General features: G+C 38.4%; 1 long non-coding RNA gene across 1 annotated transcript; it reads left to right on the top strand.

Annotated features, from left to right (window-relative positions):
• The first annotated feature begins 12,712 nt into the window (after positions 1 to 12,712).
• LOC107801989 (uncharacterized) lies at positions 12,713 to 16,270 on the top strand. The gene is made up of 3 exons (XR_001651740.2): positions 12,713 to 12,996; positions 13,722 to 13,862; positions 15,959 to 16,270. It is a non-coding gene; the product is annotated as an uncharacterized LOC107801989 (long non-coding RNA).
• The last annotated feature ends 1,252 nt before the right edge of the window (positions 16,271 to 17,522 follow it).

Consider the following 17,522-nt stretch of genomic DNA (forward strand, 5'->3'; position numbering starts at 1 on the left):
TAAGACATCACCATCCAAAGCAACAGCAGGAGATAAATTGATGACATAGGCAACAGTGTTAAGTGCTTCCGCCCAAAATGTATTTGGAAGTTTAGCCTCTGAAAGCAGGCATCTAACTCTTTCAACTAGAGTTCTATTCATCCTCTATGCCAAACCATTCAATTGAGGCGTCTTGGGTGGAGTTTTCTTATGACGAATTAATTGTTCCTTGCAATAATTGTCAAAGGGACCACAACTTTTTTCTTGGATATTGACGTATTCCTCTATCGCCTTTACAAGTATACAAGGCATCGCTATTAATAGCAGGCGCCGATAGAATTTGTTTCTAGACTAAGAAGTAAAAATGAGAAGGGCCAGATACTTTTAGCGCAGTTGGAATAAGTTCACTTAACAATTTTTAGTTTAGTTTTTTTAAGGGTAAACTGTCTTTTTTTTTTTTGGCCTCTTTTCAGTTTACTGCACTTAAACTAAATCTTATCTTTTTCATTTACCTTCTGTGACTTTTAAGAACATACTTAGTGCTTAAACTTTTTCAAATTAGAGCCTTACTTCGTTTAAAGAAGTATAAATAATGCTCCCCTGAGATATCATATGATGTCGGAAATATTTGTTGTACTATCTTAATAGGAATTTTGATATGCTCTTGGATTACTTTAATTATATTGGTTCACTTGGCAGTTTGAAACTTTAGATTGTGATTTCGAGTATATTATTCGAACAGAATAAATGCAAGAGTTGCATTTTATTTTGCTGTAGAGTTTTTAAGGTACCAGTATAGTATGTAAAATATTGAAGGAAGATCATGATTCAACCTTATGTTTGTGAGAATAAGATTCTATTTAGTTTAAAATTTCACCATCCATTTGCTATATGAATTCCCTTCTACCAAAAGATCTTCGGTACAAAAAAACACTTTTATATCTATTCTCTTAAATTATATAAAAGTAATCTAGCTGAAGCAGATATGTTTTGCCTAAAAACCTCCAACGTGTATTTAAAGTTGCATATGATTTTGCTAGAAATTACAGATTATTGTTTAGGGCACTCAAACGGAGGCGTGTTATAAAATTTTACGTAGGAGACAACAATTTATCTATGCAGGTTTTGTGCTTCTTGTTTTGCAGCAGTAAATTTTTCTTGATGCTTGCATGCCCCATATTTGTTTGTTGGAAACTCCTGCTACCCTAAAAGACTTAAGTATTAGCTGTCCTTTTTTTTTAAATGTTTTGCTTTTGAAGAATCAACTTTTGAGGAGATTGCTCAAGAGTTGTGTGAAAGTTCTTTATATCATATTAAGATTGCTCTCTATTGTTTCCCACTATTACTCTTTTTTATTTCTTAAAAGGCATGAAGTAGACAAAAGAACGCGGATGTCCCCTAACCTTTGAAGTTGAAGAGTGAGATAGTTAATTTACTATGTTGCGTTTGTTGTTTCCATAAATTTCTTGATGATTTCTTTCCTTCACTACGTTTTCTTGAAGGAAGGTGGTGAATTTTGATGGGTTTTTCATGTAAACAGGTATTCTATATGAGTAGCTTGGATAGGAAATAATCTTCGTCCTAACATTTATATTTATTTTCTCTTAAATTTGATAAAAAAAATTCATCTGTTACTCTTCCTCTCTTTCCTTCATTTTCTTTAAGTTCGAACGTGGAATTTTATTGAGTTCCTTATACAAATAGGTAAATTTATGTATTTAACTCACCTGGTGAAACTGATTGTGGTCTTGACATTACTTATCCCCAAAAAAATTGGTCTTGACTTCTTTTTAAGGCAATATATCACGCTTCAGCAATTGTGTGGCCTTTGAAAGCTCACTGGTAAATATGAGTTCGAAGTACTTGGTATGCATTGGCTGATTATCTGATAGAAATTTTTTCTTATTCTGCGGCACCTGGTTCTATTTCCTGAAACTAACTGTACGTCTAGATCAAGCATCTGACTTACCAGAAGGTGTGTTAAATTCATTGCAATTATTTTGTTTCTTTTTGTAAAATCTTGTAAAGTGAAGTGCTAGAAAAATGAATCTTTGAGTTTGTACATTGACGCATGATGAAAAATTTTGGTTTTAAAACTGAAAGCCATAATTAAAAGCATGTCATTTATAAATCCTGACATTCATGTATATGCATTTTTTTGGATAAATATTTTCTCTATACAGATGATTAAATGTAGTTAGTCACGTTAGAGGGATAGAAATCGAAAATAGGCTTTGGTTAGCTTTCCAAAAGTGCTAGACTGTTTTATTTTGTTATTATTCGTATGTATTTGTGACGACCCGACCCGTCGTCTCGTGAGTTACCGTCCCGTTTTCCCCACTACCTATTTTGTTATGCTTAATTATCAATGTCTTATGTGGACGATTTGAATTGGAGTGGTTTTGATAAGAAATGAGACACTTAGTCTCTTTAAGGAAGGTTTGTATTGGAAAAGTCAACCGGACGTTGACTTATGTGTTAGAGGGCTCGGATTTGAATTCCGATGTTTCGATTAGCTTCGGGGGATGATTTGTGACTTTGGAGCATGATCGGAATTGATTTTAGAGGTCCGGTGTAGAATTAGGCTTGAATTGGCGAAGTTAGTATTTTGGCGAATTCCGGTTGATGGGTGAGATTTTGATCCGAGGGTCAGAATGGAATTTCGAGAGTTGCTGTGGCTTCGTTAGGTGATTTTGGATATGTGTGCAAAATTTCAGGTCATTCGGACGTCGTTTGGTCGGGTTTTTGATCAAATGCGTATTTCGGAAATTTTTAAGAAATTTAGGCTTGAATCCGATGTAATTTGATGGTTTTGGTATTGTTCGTGGTGTTTTGATGATTGGAACAAGTTTGAATAATGTTTTATGATGGGTTGACGCTTTTGGTTGAGGTCCCGGCGGCCTTGGGGTGATTTCGGATGGTTAACGGGAATTCTTGAAGTTGGAAAATGCTGCAGAAATGCAGCAGTCAGTGCAGAGCAATTTTGCTCTATGCGATCGCATAGCACAAAGGGTTGCGATCGCATAGAAGGATTTTAGGGGTTGTTTGGTTGTTCAATGCGATCACATGGAGTGGTTGCGATCGCATAGTGTTGTTTGGTAAGGCACTGCGATCGCATAGGGCCTGTTGCGATCGCATAGGGTAATTTGAGACCATGAAATTTTTGGTCTATGCGATCGCAGGGGCTTGAATGGGATCGCATAGAGTCAACTACAGTGATCCGGGCAGAATGTTAAAAAAACATTTCTTCCGCGAACTCAAACCCATTTCCTCCATTTTTGAGCAACCTTGAGAGATTTTGGACGGAAATTGAAGGGGTTTTGACGGAAAGTGATTGGAGGTAAGTCCTACGAACTAAATACATGATTATATTGTGAAATCATCCTTGAAATTTATGAAAGTATAGCCAAATTGTAAGAAATTAGGGCTTGAAATAGAAATTCTAAATTTGGGATTTGAGGGGCCATTTGTGGTCTGATTTGAGAGATTTTTGTATGTATAGACTCGTGGCGAGATAAGGAACCCGATGACGTAAAAATTTCTGAGTTTCGAGATGTGGGCCCGGGGCTCGGGTTTTGTCAAATTCATTAATTTCGATATTTTTCGAGTGTTTTCGATTGGGTATTGTCTCTTTAGCATAATGCGACATATTCGTTGTGATTTTGAGCAGATTCGTCGCACGAGGAGGCTAACTTGAGAGGCAAGGGAGTAGCGAGCTAGGATTTCAGCCTGCTTGAGGTGAGTAATGCTTGTAAATGATATCTTGAGGGTTTGAAACCCCGAATTTGCACATCATAGTGCTATATTAAGGTGAGACACACACCTTATGACGAGTGCGGTGTCGTTTGTTATTGGGGATTGTGACTTGATCCGTCCCGAGAGATGTTTCTACTGTGTTTTCGACTAGACCTTACTTGATAATCATCCTACTTGGATTTATTTATTATATTTGGGCTTCGCGCCAATTATTTGAATCCTTCAGGGATTGATATCACTGTTTTCGCATATTTTGCATATTATTTGATCTCAATTCAAGGTTTTAAATACTGTTTTTGCAACTCAGCCATCTTTCTAAGATTTGAAAATTTAAATAATTTTTCTAAATGATATTTTGGGGCTGAGAACTACTGTTTTACAAATGCCCAAGGGGCTTAAGATGATTTCTAGACTGAGCATGAATCGGGTTGCGCGCCGCAGCGGTATTACATTGATATTGAGGCCGAGAGTCTGGTTGATTATATTGATATTGAGGCCGAGAGCCTGGTTGATTATATTAATATTGAGGCCGAGAGCCTGGTGATGCCACAAGATGGCTTGATATTGCGCTTGGGCTGTAGAATCCCCTCCCGGAGTCTGCACACCCCTAGTGAGCGCCGTCGACGTTAAATGGATCGGGCTGCACGCCGCAGTGGGTACTAGAGTTTACCGACATATGCATTGCATTGCACTCATGCATTTATTCATTATCTGTTGTTGTGCTACTTCTTGAAAATCTTTACCTGCTGTTCTGGTATTATCTGATCATTGAGTGTGGGGCCCGAGGGGCAGATTTCTGTGCTTATATGCACTATTGCTACTGCATTCATTTGCGTAATTGTTGAAAAAGACATTTTTAAAAGAGTCTTTAAACTGAGCTAAAAGGTTTCTTTAAAGACTTCATATCTTCACTGTTTTTCTCAAAAAGGATTTTTCTCTGCTTCTATACGGCATGATGATCTTCTATACGTGATTTCTTACCGCTCATTTGTTATTTACTTTTATTACTCACTGAGTTGGAGTACTCACTTTACTCCTTGCACCTCGCGTGCAGTTGCATGTATTTATTCACCCCGTAACGGGTATTGGCTGCGTGGAGGCAGAGTTGTAGAGGTTATAGCGAGATGATTGCCAGCGTTCGCAGAATCACTATCTTCCTATATTTATTCATTATTCTTGTTCAGTGTATTTATAGATTGTAAGGTGTAACTTTTATTCTTATAGAATGCTCATGACTTGTGACACCCCGATTTCGGTTGTGATTGGGTTGTATTTCCACTAATTATTAATATTTAATCATATTTAGACTGTTTATTCATGTTTTACTATTTTTGAAAAGGCAAATCCGAGTTGTTTGGCTGGCCTTGTCTTCACGAGAGGCGCCATCACGACCGGAGTGGGATTTTGGGTTGTGACATATTAGGTGCTTGAATTCCATCTTGATTCGAAGTATAGCCCTGAGCAGGTTTAGTAGAGTCTCGCGGATCGGTACGGAGACGTCTGTATTTAACCTCGAGGGGTTGCAGAACCCTTAGGAAAACTTCACATTCTTGAAATCTTATCGTGCGTCCTTGATTCAGCTTGAAAAGTAACTCTTGAAATGCCTCCCACGTGTTCGCATGTGTGCATAAACGCTCAGTATCAGATGTGCCTTGATGGCTTGTGATTTTCCGATCAAGGGGCGAGATACGATCTCCGTGAGTTTATGTTGGGCTAGTCTGGAAGACTTGAGGCCGGATCCTTGCCTATGGCTTAAGCACCGAGGTGCTGATTGTGTGAGCAAGTGTTTTGAACTTATGTGTTCAGTATTGTCCCTAATAGTGGGAATGACGGCTGGATAGCTTGTGATGAGTATGTTAGTACTGCGTGATGTTTCTATATGACTTGGAAGTGTCAAAGAAGATCTACTGGGCGAGAGGTTGACTATTAAGTGTATGATTTCCATTGTGATTGGAGGTGTAGCTCCGAGTTATGGGCATGTGAAGAATCTTTTCAAGTCTCCTCGTTGGGAGTGAGGTAGATTGCACGTTGCGGTATGAGTTCAGACTCAGGAAGACTAAGTGACTGTGTAATGTGTATGTCGGTGGAAGGTGTGCAGAAATGTTGTATTGAGGCGAAGCAGGTGGGTTATCTCCTGCGGAGTGTTCTGAAGTGGCGTGATCCTCATATGTATATTAGAAGATCTCATGTGTAATTGAAGAGTACGTACTGAATTTGGAATTTCGGGTCGCTTAAGAGAGTGGGTTTAACTGCTGCGGGAATGAATGCGAGATTTGCAGAAGGTTTACATTACTAGACAATATGAGTTTTGCAAACTTATAAATGATTCGATTTTAATCTCACTATGGTATTATGGCATCAATAGAGTAAAAGTGTTATGTGTTATTGAGTGTATCTTGATTTATGGCTTCGATCCAAGTTGGGGAGTTTGCTATTGATTAGCTAATTGTTCTGTTATGTGTTATGTTGGTTCCAGCTTGAGGCTTGCGAGCGAATTAGATATGGTTAGAGTAAAGGAAATTTTGACCATGGTTATATTATGCTTCATAGGGTATGAGAATTGCGGAATATCTAGAGTTGTTGTTGGCAAAGAATGCTTGGTGCTTAGAGTAGGAAGTTGCTTGGTCGTAATGGGATAACAATTTCGTTCTGCGGTATCGGAATGCCAATAAGGCATGGGTGGTTCTATCCGTTGGGTTAGGTAAATTGCAGTGAATAAGAGAAAATGACTTGCGAAGATGGCTCTAATGTGATGAAGACTCTACATAGAATAATTGAGTATTCTACAGTTGCATGTGTGGTTAGAAACGGTGTTTTCATTGGAAGAGGTTCAGATTTGTGGTATTTCTATGTTAACTATGGGATTCTATATATCAATGTCAGGAAATGTAAGGGTAACATATTTAGATTGCAGAAAGTTCTTCAGAGTAAAGTATTCAGGAATGTGGTATTTCTGGGAATAATTGAGAGAGTATTCAGCGACTTATGGGTCATGAGACAGTGTGGTTTTGCGCGTGGGTCTCATGTAGTGAGCCTGGGTTGAGGAATTGTGGTGCTACAGCAAGGGGGAATATCAAATTGATGATGAATCAGAAGGGAAATTAGATAGATGGAATAGCTTGATAGTAGACCGAATCGGTATGGTAAGGATATGATTAGTTCTTCGTATGTGTTCGAGGTAATGAGTCATGCAAGTGTTCTGCAGCAATGCTCTTGGGTTTCGACGGCTTGCTTAGCTTGGTCTAGTTAGAAAGATTCAATCCTGGCAGTTTAGTTGGTGCAAATGGAACTAGAAGAGTTCTTGTTGGGTTTTATCGTGGTTTGGAGACGTATATTTTCTATGGGCATGCAGAGCATGGGATGTATAGTGGTTTTTGTTCTAGATGGGACCAATGGAAAGCTCTTGACTAGATGAGTGCATAGATGTCTATGGCTTAGAAGGGAGGTAAAGTTTTCATGTATCCTCAGATGGTATGTTATATGCGGTATGTTGTGGAGGACCGAAACTTGCGTGTGTTGGGTTACAGTTCAGTTCAGAAAGGAAGTTTATAAAACACTTAGGCAGTAGGTAGCCTCAGATAATCAAGGAAATGGTAATATATTGGAAAGTGATTTGACGAGAGTATATATTTCAGAAAAAGGGCAATGTGATTAAATGGATGGCACTTCGGTGGTATTGCGGCACTTTCTTGTTGGATCGACTGGTGATATTCGGGTTGGCTTGGTGACACAGGGAAATTTTAGAGTATCTATCATGGAATTGTTGGGTATTAAGGTGTGGTATGCTTTCAGACGGCGAAATTGGGATCAGGTGCGATGATTCATGTGCTATATGGAGCTGGAGACTGAGAGTTCTCATGTACAGGCTATGTCGTGGTTGTGGACCGTGTGTATTCGGCACCGTTTAGTGGCAATTGGGATTTGGAGGCTCGGGTGGATCTTTATTTGCTGGTATGTTAGATTTTGGATGTGATGTTGAAATTCAGACTGGTTGTCTGAGTATTAGGTGATTCTGAACTATTGCGCTAGGGGCTATGCCGGAAATGCCACGGGTTGAGTGGCGAGGTGCATTGGATTATGTTCTAGTAGAGTGGCTTATATTTCAAAGACCCAGCGGGCGACTGGGAAGGATTGTTTTTCTTAATTGGGCCTTCGTGATGATTGTCAGTGCAGAGGTTTTTACCATTGGTTCCGTACCGGTGTTAAGGGACTGTTCAGATGCGTTTCTTGTGGCTGGTCATGTCGCCAGGCGAGGTTGTGGATTTCGATATTTATTTGGTGCCGGGCACCGTATCGTACGGCTCCGACAAGAGTTATAGTAGGGAAGGAGAAGCTAGGCTTTCTTGGTAATGAGTTCGCTGATAGGCCGATCTGGATACTCGTTTAGCTTGAGTTGGCTTAGTTGGCCCCGAATTGTATTGTTGCGGGATAGGTTGATTCGATCGTTATTGAGCTTGTTAGTGATATGAGGAGAGCTATGAGTTGCTTTTCAGTGTAGTGAGACGTCATGATTTGTTGGTTATGGGCACATGTAGTGCGGTTCTATTGGGGGATTCATAGTGAAAGTCGAGCGAGAAGAGTAATTGGGTGTTGTGCGGTAAATGGAGTATTGGTTATGACCTATCGAGTTGCGTGGCGTATGTTATTTGTTTCACTGTGGGTGTAATGAATTGCTTTGGTTCCAGACATCAAATTGTGCGTGGCTGTCGGTTTTGAGCATAGTGACTTGAGTGGGTTTCATGTGTAACAGTGTTTGGATAGGATCGTGCATTGTGGCGAGGCCACGTGGAGATATGACCGTTCGGGGTAGATTCAGGTGTTCTATTTCTATGATGTGAGACGAGGTCTCAGCCTTGTGTTGTGATGGTACAGATGAGCTTGAGGCACAGCTCTTTCGTTTGAGTCATTTTTCATGATTTGAGTATGTTCAGACCGTTTCTTATTAGTGCGCGTATTATGCAAGTTGTGGCTTAGGCTCATATTGATGTGTCATGTCACCTGGATGGTGTATTTGGTCAGAAGGGATCATTGGGATCATCAATGAATACAAACAGATTCGAATTCAGCATGTTTAAGGGGTTAATATCGAGGTTCGGTTCAAATTTGCTATGGTAATTGCCAGAGGGGAAGTGGCCTCATGAATGGTTAACCTGAGAAATGGTTTCGGTTTATTGTGTGTTAAAGTATCGTTAGCAGTATATGAAAGTGTTGGAATGAGACTTCAGTCGATAAGAGTTTCTCTATCGGTATTTAGGTGTTGTGTGCAGCTACTGCGAATAGAGGTTATGGTTACGAGCATTAGAGCTAGGTGGTTTATCATGTAATGGCACCGAGGTTGCAGTTATGGGTTATTACAGCTGGTTCGGGCTTACTTTGAGTATAGATGTGAGGTTCTGATCGTGTGTATGGTTTTGGAAAGTGCAATGTGGTTCTATGGTTTACAGACTAGATGGATTGTAAAATTTCAGCTATGTGGTGTTATCGGACCTATGAGAGATAGGGTGACGTGGGATCACCCTGGGTATACGCTTGGTAAGGTTATCCAGCTATTGGTTGGCTTCTAGGACAACTCTAGGTACGCTCGAGGATGAGCGTTTGTTTAAGTTGGGGAGGTTGAGACGACCCGACCCGTCGTCTCGTGAGTTACCGCCCCGTTTTCCCCACTACCTATTTTGTTATGCTTAATTATCAATGTCTTGTGTGGACGAGATGAATTGGAGTGGTTTTGATAATAAATGAGACACTTAGTCCCTTTAAGGAAGGTTTGTGTTGGAAAATTCAACCGGACGTTAACTTATGTGTTAGAGGGATCGGATTTGAATTCTGATGTTTCAGTTAGCTTCGGGGGATGATTTGTGACTTAGGAGCGTGATCGGAATTGATTTTGGAGGTCCGGTGTAGAATTAGGCTTGAATTGGCGAAGTTAGTATTTTGGCGAATTCCGGTCGAGGGGTGAGATTTTGATCCGAGGGTTAGAATGGAATTCCGAGAGTTGCTGTGGCTTCGTTAGGTGATTTTGGATATGTGTGCAAAATTTCAGGTCATTCGGACATCGTTTGGTCGGGTTTTTGATCAAATGCGTATTTCGGAAGTTTTTAAGAAATTTAGGCTTGAATCCTATGTAATTTGATGGTTTTGGTGTTGTTCGTGGTGTTTTGATGATTGGAACAAGTTTGAATGATATTTTAGGATGAGTTGACACTTTTTGTTGAGGTCCCAGGGGCCTCGGGGTGATTTCGGATGGTTAACGGGAATTCTTGAAGTTGGAAAATGCTGCATAAATGCAGCAGTCAGTGCAGAGCAATTTTGCTCTATGCGATCGCATAGCACAAAGGGCTGTGATCGCATAGAAGGATTTTAGGGTTGTTTGGTTGTTCAATGCGATCGCATAGAGTGGTTGCGATCGCATAGTATTATTTGGTAAGGCACTGCGATCGCATAGGGCCTGTTGCGATCGCATAGGGTAATTTGAGACCATGGAATTTTTGGTCTATGCGATCGCAGGGGCTTGAATGCGATCGCATAGAGTCAGCTACATCGATCCGGGCAGAATGTTTTTCATCCGCGAATCCAAACCCATTTCCTCCATTTTTGAGCAACCTTGAGAGCTTTTGGACGAGAATTGAAGGGGTTTTGACAGGAAGTGATTGGAGGTAAGTCCTATGAACTAAATACATGATTATATTGTGAAATCATCCTTGAAATTTATGAAAATATAGCCAAATTGTAAGAAATTAGGGCTTGAAATTGAAATTCAAAATTTGGGATTTGAGGGGCCATTTGTGGTATGATTTGAGAGATTTTTGTATGTATAGACTCGTGGCATGATAAGGAACCCGATGACGTAAAAATTTCTGAGTTTCGAGACGTGGGCCCGGGGCTCGGGTTTTGTCAAATTCGTTAATTTCGAGTGTTTTCGATTGGGTATTGTCCCTTTAGCATAATGAGACATATTCGTTGTGATTTTGAGCATATTCGTCGCACGAGAAGGCTAATTTGAGAGGCAAGGGAGTGGCGAGCTAGGATTTCAGCATGCTTGAGGTGAGTAATGCTTGTAAATGATATCCTGAGGGTTTGAAACCCCGGATTTGCACATCGTAGTGCTATATTGAGGTGAGACACGCACCCTATGACGAGTGCGGAATCGTTTGTTATTGGGGATTGTGACTTGGTCCGTCCCGAGAGATGTTTCTATTGTGTTTTCAACTAGACCTTACTTGATAATCATCCTACTTGGATTTATTTATTATATTTGGGCTTCACGCCAATTATTTGAATCCTTCAGGGATTGATATCACTGTTTTTACATATTTTGCATATTATTTGATCTCGGTTCAAGGTTTTAAATACTGTTTTGCAACTCAGCCATCTTTCTAAGATTTGAAAACTTAAATGATATTTTGGGGATGAGAACTACTGTTTTACAAATGCCCAAGGGGCTTAAGATGATTTCTGGACTGAGCATGGATCGGGCTGTGCGCCGCAGCGGTATTATATTGATATTGAGGCCGAGAGCCTGGTTGATTATATTGATATTGAGGCCGAGAGCCTGGTCGATGCCACGAGATGACTTGATATTGCGCTTGGGCTGTACGAGCCCCTCCCGGAGTCTGCACACCCCTAGTGAGCGCCGTCGACGTTAAATTGATCGGGCTGTATGCCGCAGCGGGTACTAGAGTGTACCGACATATGCATTTGCATTGCACTAATGCATTTATTCATTATCTGTTGTTGTGCTACTTCTTGAAATTCTTTACCTGCTATTCTGGTATTATCTGACATTGAGTGTGGGGCCCGAGGGGCGGATTTCTGTGCTTATATGCACTATTGCTACTGCATTCATTTGCGTAACTATTGAAAAAGACATTTTTAAAAGAGTCTTTAAACTGAGCTAAAAGGTTTCTTTAAAGACTTCATATCTTCACTGCTTTTCTCAAAAAGGATTTTTCTCTGCTTCTATACGGCATGATGATCTGCTATACGTGATTTCTTACCGCTCAGTTGTTATTTACTTTTATTACTCACTGAGTTGGAGTACTCACTTTACTCCCTGCACCTCGCGTGCAGTTGCAGGTATTTATTCACCCCGTAACGGGTATTGGCTGCGTGGAGGCAGAGTTGTAGAGGTTTTAGCGAGGTGACTGCCAGCGTTCGCAACACCACTGTCTTCCTATATTTGTTCATTATTCTTGTTCAGTGTATTTCTAGACTGTAAAGTGTAACTTTCATTCTTGTAGAATGCTCGTGACTTGTGATACCCGATTTGGGCTGTGATTGGGTTGTATTTCCACTAATTATTAATATTTAATCATATTTAGACTGTTTATTCATGTTTTACTATTTTTGAAAAGGCAAATCCGAGTTGTTTGGCTGGCCTTGTCTTCACGAGAGGCGCCATCACGACCGGAGTGGGATTTTGGGTTGTGACATATTAGGTGCTTGAATTCCATCTTGATTCGAAGTATAGCCCTGAGTTATGGGCACGTGAAATTGTACTTGGTCGAATGAAGGAAAAGAGCTGCTATGGCAAAGCTAATATACTTTGGTATGTTGTCCTTGGACAAGGATATGTCTTATGGACCTTTTTATGGGAAGAAAGAGTTTCACATTCAATATTGTATGCTTTTTGTGCTACATCATAATTTGACTATGCTAACGCAAATTGAGATTCAAACTCATCTACTTGTATAACAGACTCAATATTATATTCCTATCTTTTTGTGCTTTTTGTTGAATTTGTAGTTTGATACATTACTGAAACCACCTCTTTTGCTTTTTTATATAGCATTTGACAGTGATGGGCAGGAGCGGCGTGTTGAATCATGGATTTAAATATCCATGCCACATCATCAGTTTGTCGAGACTTTATTAATAACAAAGTGTTGTGTACATTTCCTTTATGTTTCCCTGCGTCTAATTCTATATCCAGCATGTGGGTAGATATTCTAGCTAATAATGGATAAAATCATTTGAAATACCGAACTTAAAAATGCAAGATTTTGTGTCCATTGATTCAAATGTATTTCTTGCAATCATAGTACTGATTATATCATATCCAATGCACGAAAAAAGAAATGTATATGTTGGGCCCGTTCTTGCATTGGTCGACCAAATTGAGGGATAAATTGGTAAATTTTTCACTTGGGTCATAGATACATCTTTGCATCATCGGTATCTTTCCCTTTGAAGTTTGAATCAATGTCTCTCTCTTTTAAGAAGCACTCCCTCAATCTCTCTCTCTACACATACCTAAATCCTAAGGTACTTCTTTTCTTTTTCATTGTTTGTTATGTTTTTTTTCTGCTTTTCTTCTCTATCTCTGTTTCACAAGATATATATCTAGGTTATAGTTTCCAAGGTACTTTCCCCCCCTTTAATTTTGGGTTAATTTTTATAAAACTATCAAAAAAATATCTTTCTGATGTGGAAGATGACACTTCACAAAAACAACTTGAATTATAGATTCTCCGCTGTAACAATTCCCGGAATAGATGCCCCAATTCGTTTTAATCATTTGGATACCTAAGCCAATCAGATAATTAGAAAGCGAAACAATGCAGACAAAGAAGATAAATTTGGCTAAAATTGATTGCACTAAAGGAGCCAATCTTTCATATATCGTGACAAAGTAACAAAAAATATCGAAGTAGACTCTGCACATATGGTATTTGATGATATGCCTTGTCCATATTATGTTATTGTGTGCTTAGTGATTGCGTTGAGCATTTGCTTTCACTATTCTGTTTCTCTTTTGACGAAGTTATTCTTTTTTTATGAGGTTCTTTATTTACGCTTTTCTAAGTGGAATCTAAATAATGATGAACTTTTTTTATTGAAATATTTTCTATATTTACTTTTCATCGTTATTGTTGTCTTTGAGACAAATATTTTCATGTTAGTGATTTAAAATTTCTTCGGTCTCTTTGAAAGTGTACGTGGAAGGTGATGCCTCCACTAATATCTACCTCTTAACTGATGTTTGATAGGATGGAACAAGAGAAAGCTCCAAGGAAGACACCAAACCCAGCCTATGGTCGTTTGTTCACATAAACGTAACAAAATTATAAAGAGGAAGTTGGAAACATGAGCGTCAAAGAGAGGTAACCGACAAAAAGATACTCTTTCAAGTAAGTCACGATGAACTTTTAAAACAATTCTTTGTTCGTGAAAGCAAAAATGGTATTCTGTTACTGTTGCCATTTAGTAATTGTGATGGTGTGTTAATGTGAAGCCTTTTTCCCCGTTGTTAGATTGTGATGGTCCTATTGAAGTTTAGGTACATAGTATAAGATTTATTCAACAATCTCCCATTGCACAACAGGAAATCCTAAGAAGAAAGTTAAGAAAAGCAAAGGCCGTGGCTTCGGCCATCCTCGCTTCAGCCAATCGTCAAAACAAAGCCAAGTTGATTGCATATTTAAATGAAATGAAAGAAGTGAAAGTTAGGATGTTTGTGGTGTTGAATTATAATGTTTAAGGTTAATTTGATGGACCGGCGTTTTAGGATATCCATATGGAGAACATCAATTTGTCTTCGATGGTTCTGTGACACTTTCATCTGGAAGGCACTATGCATGTCAAGTTTGATGCTCTCTTTGTATTTTAAAAAGGGACTCATTCATTTCTTTATAGGATGTTGCATATGTATACCTTTTTAATGCCTGGTACTCTATAATTACAGTATCTCATGGATTGTGGATTCTTTTCTTCTAATACATTTTGATGTGTTATCTAAGTGAACTTCATTAATCCAAATCAAACACATCTAACATCAATACCGTGCACTTAGCATTACTCATATACACCGAATGATGTTTTTTCCCTTTTCTTCTTATGTAGCACTTACATTGTAGGTAGTATTGTTGCCTATATTGCAACATATGCAGATACATGTAGGTAGTAATATCGCCTATATTGATCAGTATTGTTATTAACTTATTCATCTGAGTACCAACTTGGTTTTGGCAAACTTACTTATTCAGAATCTTCATGAAGAAGGAGAAATCCGGAGAATTACTTGCTAGAGATATTGCCTATATTTGTTATGTACGAACAAATGAAGGGCTACATGGATTGATGGAGAATAGATTTCCAAACTAGCAATATGGTAGTAGTATAGGAGTATCTCAGTGAAATAGAGGTAGGAATTATGTACATGGGGCTGAGTTGTATAGCCTAGCTTTGTCAATACGATACTTGGTAATTAATGAAAATGATAGTTACCAAAAAAAAAAACTTACTAATTTTTCATGTTTATGTGCGGCTCTTACCATGATCATAAACAGAAGTATGAATAATCTAACCATACTTTTTATTTTGTTGAGAATGAACACTTACCATCAATATTTATTTATCAAATAATAACCTTCTATAGTATTTAACAAGAAGCATGGTTACACTGAAAACATATAGTACTACTCACTATAAAACTATTTATGTGCAGCTGTTGCCTTGGTCGTGAATAGAAGTATGAACAATTTGACCGTACTTTTTCTTTTGTGTAGAAATAATACTTTATCATCAATATTTGTATATCGAATAAGAACCTTCTATAACATTTAACTGGGGTATGGTTACAATGACAACGTATGGTACTACTCAGTACTCACTATAAAACTACTTATGTGCAGCTCTTGCATTACTGTGAATAGAAGTATGAACAATCTGTGCGTACTTTTTCTTTTGTTGAGAGAGCATCAATATTTGTGCATCAAATAAGAAGGTTCTATGACATTTAACAGAGACATGGATACACTGACAATATATAGTAATACTCACTAAAACTACGTTTCTACTAAGCTTATCTATCTATGTAAACTAAGTTACTGGATAACTGATGAAGACATTTTGTGCATTGCTGATAAAATGTTGCAGATTTTATGCGATTCCTCTTCCTACAACAGAATTTAACAGAATGATCAGGAAAAAGGATAATGATGGCAACTACTTTGTCAGCTCTTGCTATAAGCTTTTAACCTTAAGCCCTCCTTCACATAACTGGCAATTGAACTTATATGGAAATGTATATAGGCTCCTTACTTCTAGCCCTCCTCTCCATAGTTATTGATTTTATTTGAACAACATTGCACAATTATTGTCTGACAAAAAGTTATACCTTGTGTAATAGATTTTAACTTTACTCCAGTAACTCAGAAGACATAAGTTTTTCTTTGCATTGTCCCATAGCTACTCAACAATGCAAGTATTTTATCTATGTTTGTAGTTAAATGGAATCACGCCTGGTGATCCAAGAGGTGCTACCGGCAGCTTTTGAAACGAAGATAGGAACACAAGGACGTTCGAACGCAGTACCTGCTTGAATACTATGGGCAAGCTAAAAGAAACAAACTACTGATGTTCTGAAGTTGCAATATACACACGAGAATGCAAATACAGATTTGAAGATGCATCGACGATATACACACAAGAAGGCAAATGTCTGCACCTGTTAACTTTTTGACTAACTTACAAGATGTATATAACTTACTACATAACATTTGGTGTTAATTAATAAAGTAGATCACGTATTCTAGGATTCTGTTGTTGAAGTGTTGGTCGTTGGGCCCGTGCTCTGCACGGGCAACCAACATCTAGTCAGTAATATAAAACTTGGCAGTTGGTCAAGGAATATATGTAACAACAACAACAACAACAACAACAACAACCCAGTATAATCCCACACGTGGGGTCTGGGGAGGGTAATATGTACCCAGAATATATGTAATTGTAGCAAAATTGGAAAAGAAAATTTTTCACAAGTCCCACTCTTTTTTTAAAAAAAAAGAGGAAGGAAATTTGCACGGCGTGTACCCACCACTTCTGACATGAACACCATGGTTTTTTAAATTTTAAAGCCTGAAAATCTTATTTAGGAGTGAAAAATAGAAGTTAATGATCCATTATTATTAAAATCATCTGAATTTTGGTAGTTTATGATTAAACTTTTAGTTCAAACACAAATTTTCGCAATTTACAGTAAAATCTCAAAACTCTATTATTGGACTTTGTAAAATATTGAAGAAGACAAAGTAGATCTTTTTGATTTGGTATTATTTGACTAAATTGGTGATAGAGGATTATTTGTGTTTGTATTTGAAAACTTTGTTTCAAATTTGAGATCATTTAGAACAGATTTAGGAAAACATTTGGGGGTTTTCCTGAACTTTATGTGGGATATTGATGTTTATGTCCACTATTTTTTTTATTTTTATTTTTGGTAAATAGCTTTTTTATTAACCAAAAAAAAGTATCATTTGCAGACTCTAGGCAAAGAGCCGACCTCTTGCACTCCTAATTATATTTAACAGTCCCTAGCTTAGCTATACTAACAATAGGAAATCAAGGAAATGTTCAGCTATCTCACTAAGGGTATGAACTCAACAGACTCAAAGACTTGCGCCATTTCCTAAGGTTTTGTCCTCTAATGTGAATATGTACTGCTATTTCTCTACTGACTCTATCTTCATCATAGGTGCTCTTATGGAACCTTAGTAGATTGCTCTCCCTCCATATGACATAGCCTGCCATTGCATATACACAGTTGGTGATAGCTCCCAGTCCACTTTTCCTCTTGGCCATACTGCATATCCATTGCAATTCATGTTTGGCATCGTCTCTGTTCCTGATATGCCCAAGCTAGGTCAGTAATCTCAGCCACAATGCACCTGTAACAGGGCATTCAAAGAATAGATGTGCATGAGTTTCAATACCACCATGACAAAATACACAAGCCATAGGAGCTTGTATGCCTATCATCTGCAGTCGATCCATTGTTGCCAGCCTATTTG

This window comes from Nicotiana tabacum, chromosome 7 (genome assembly GCF_000715075.1).
Source record: "Nicotiana tabacum cultivar K326 chromosome 7, ASM71507v2, whole genome shotgun sequence".
NCBI lineage: Eukaryota > Viridiplantae > Streptophyta > Magnoliopsida > Solanales > Solanaceae > Nicotiana > Nicotiana tabacum.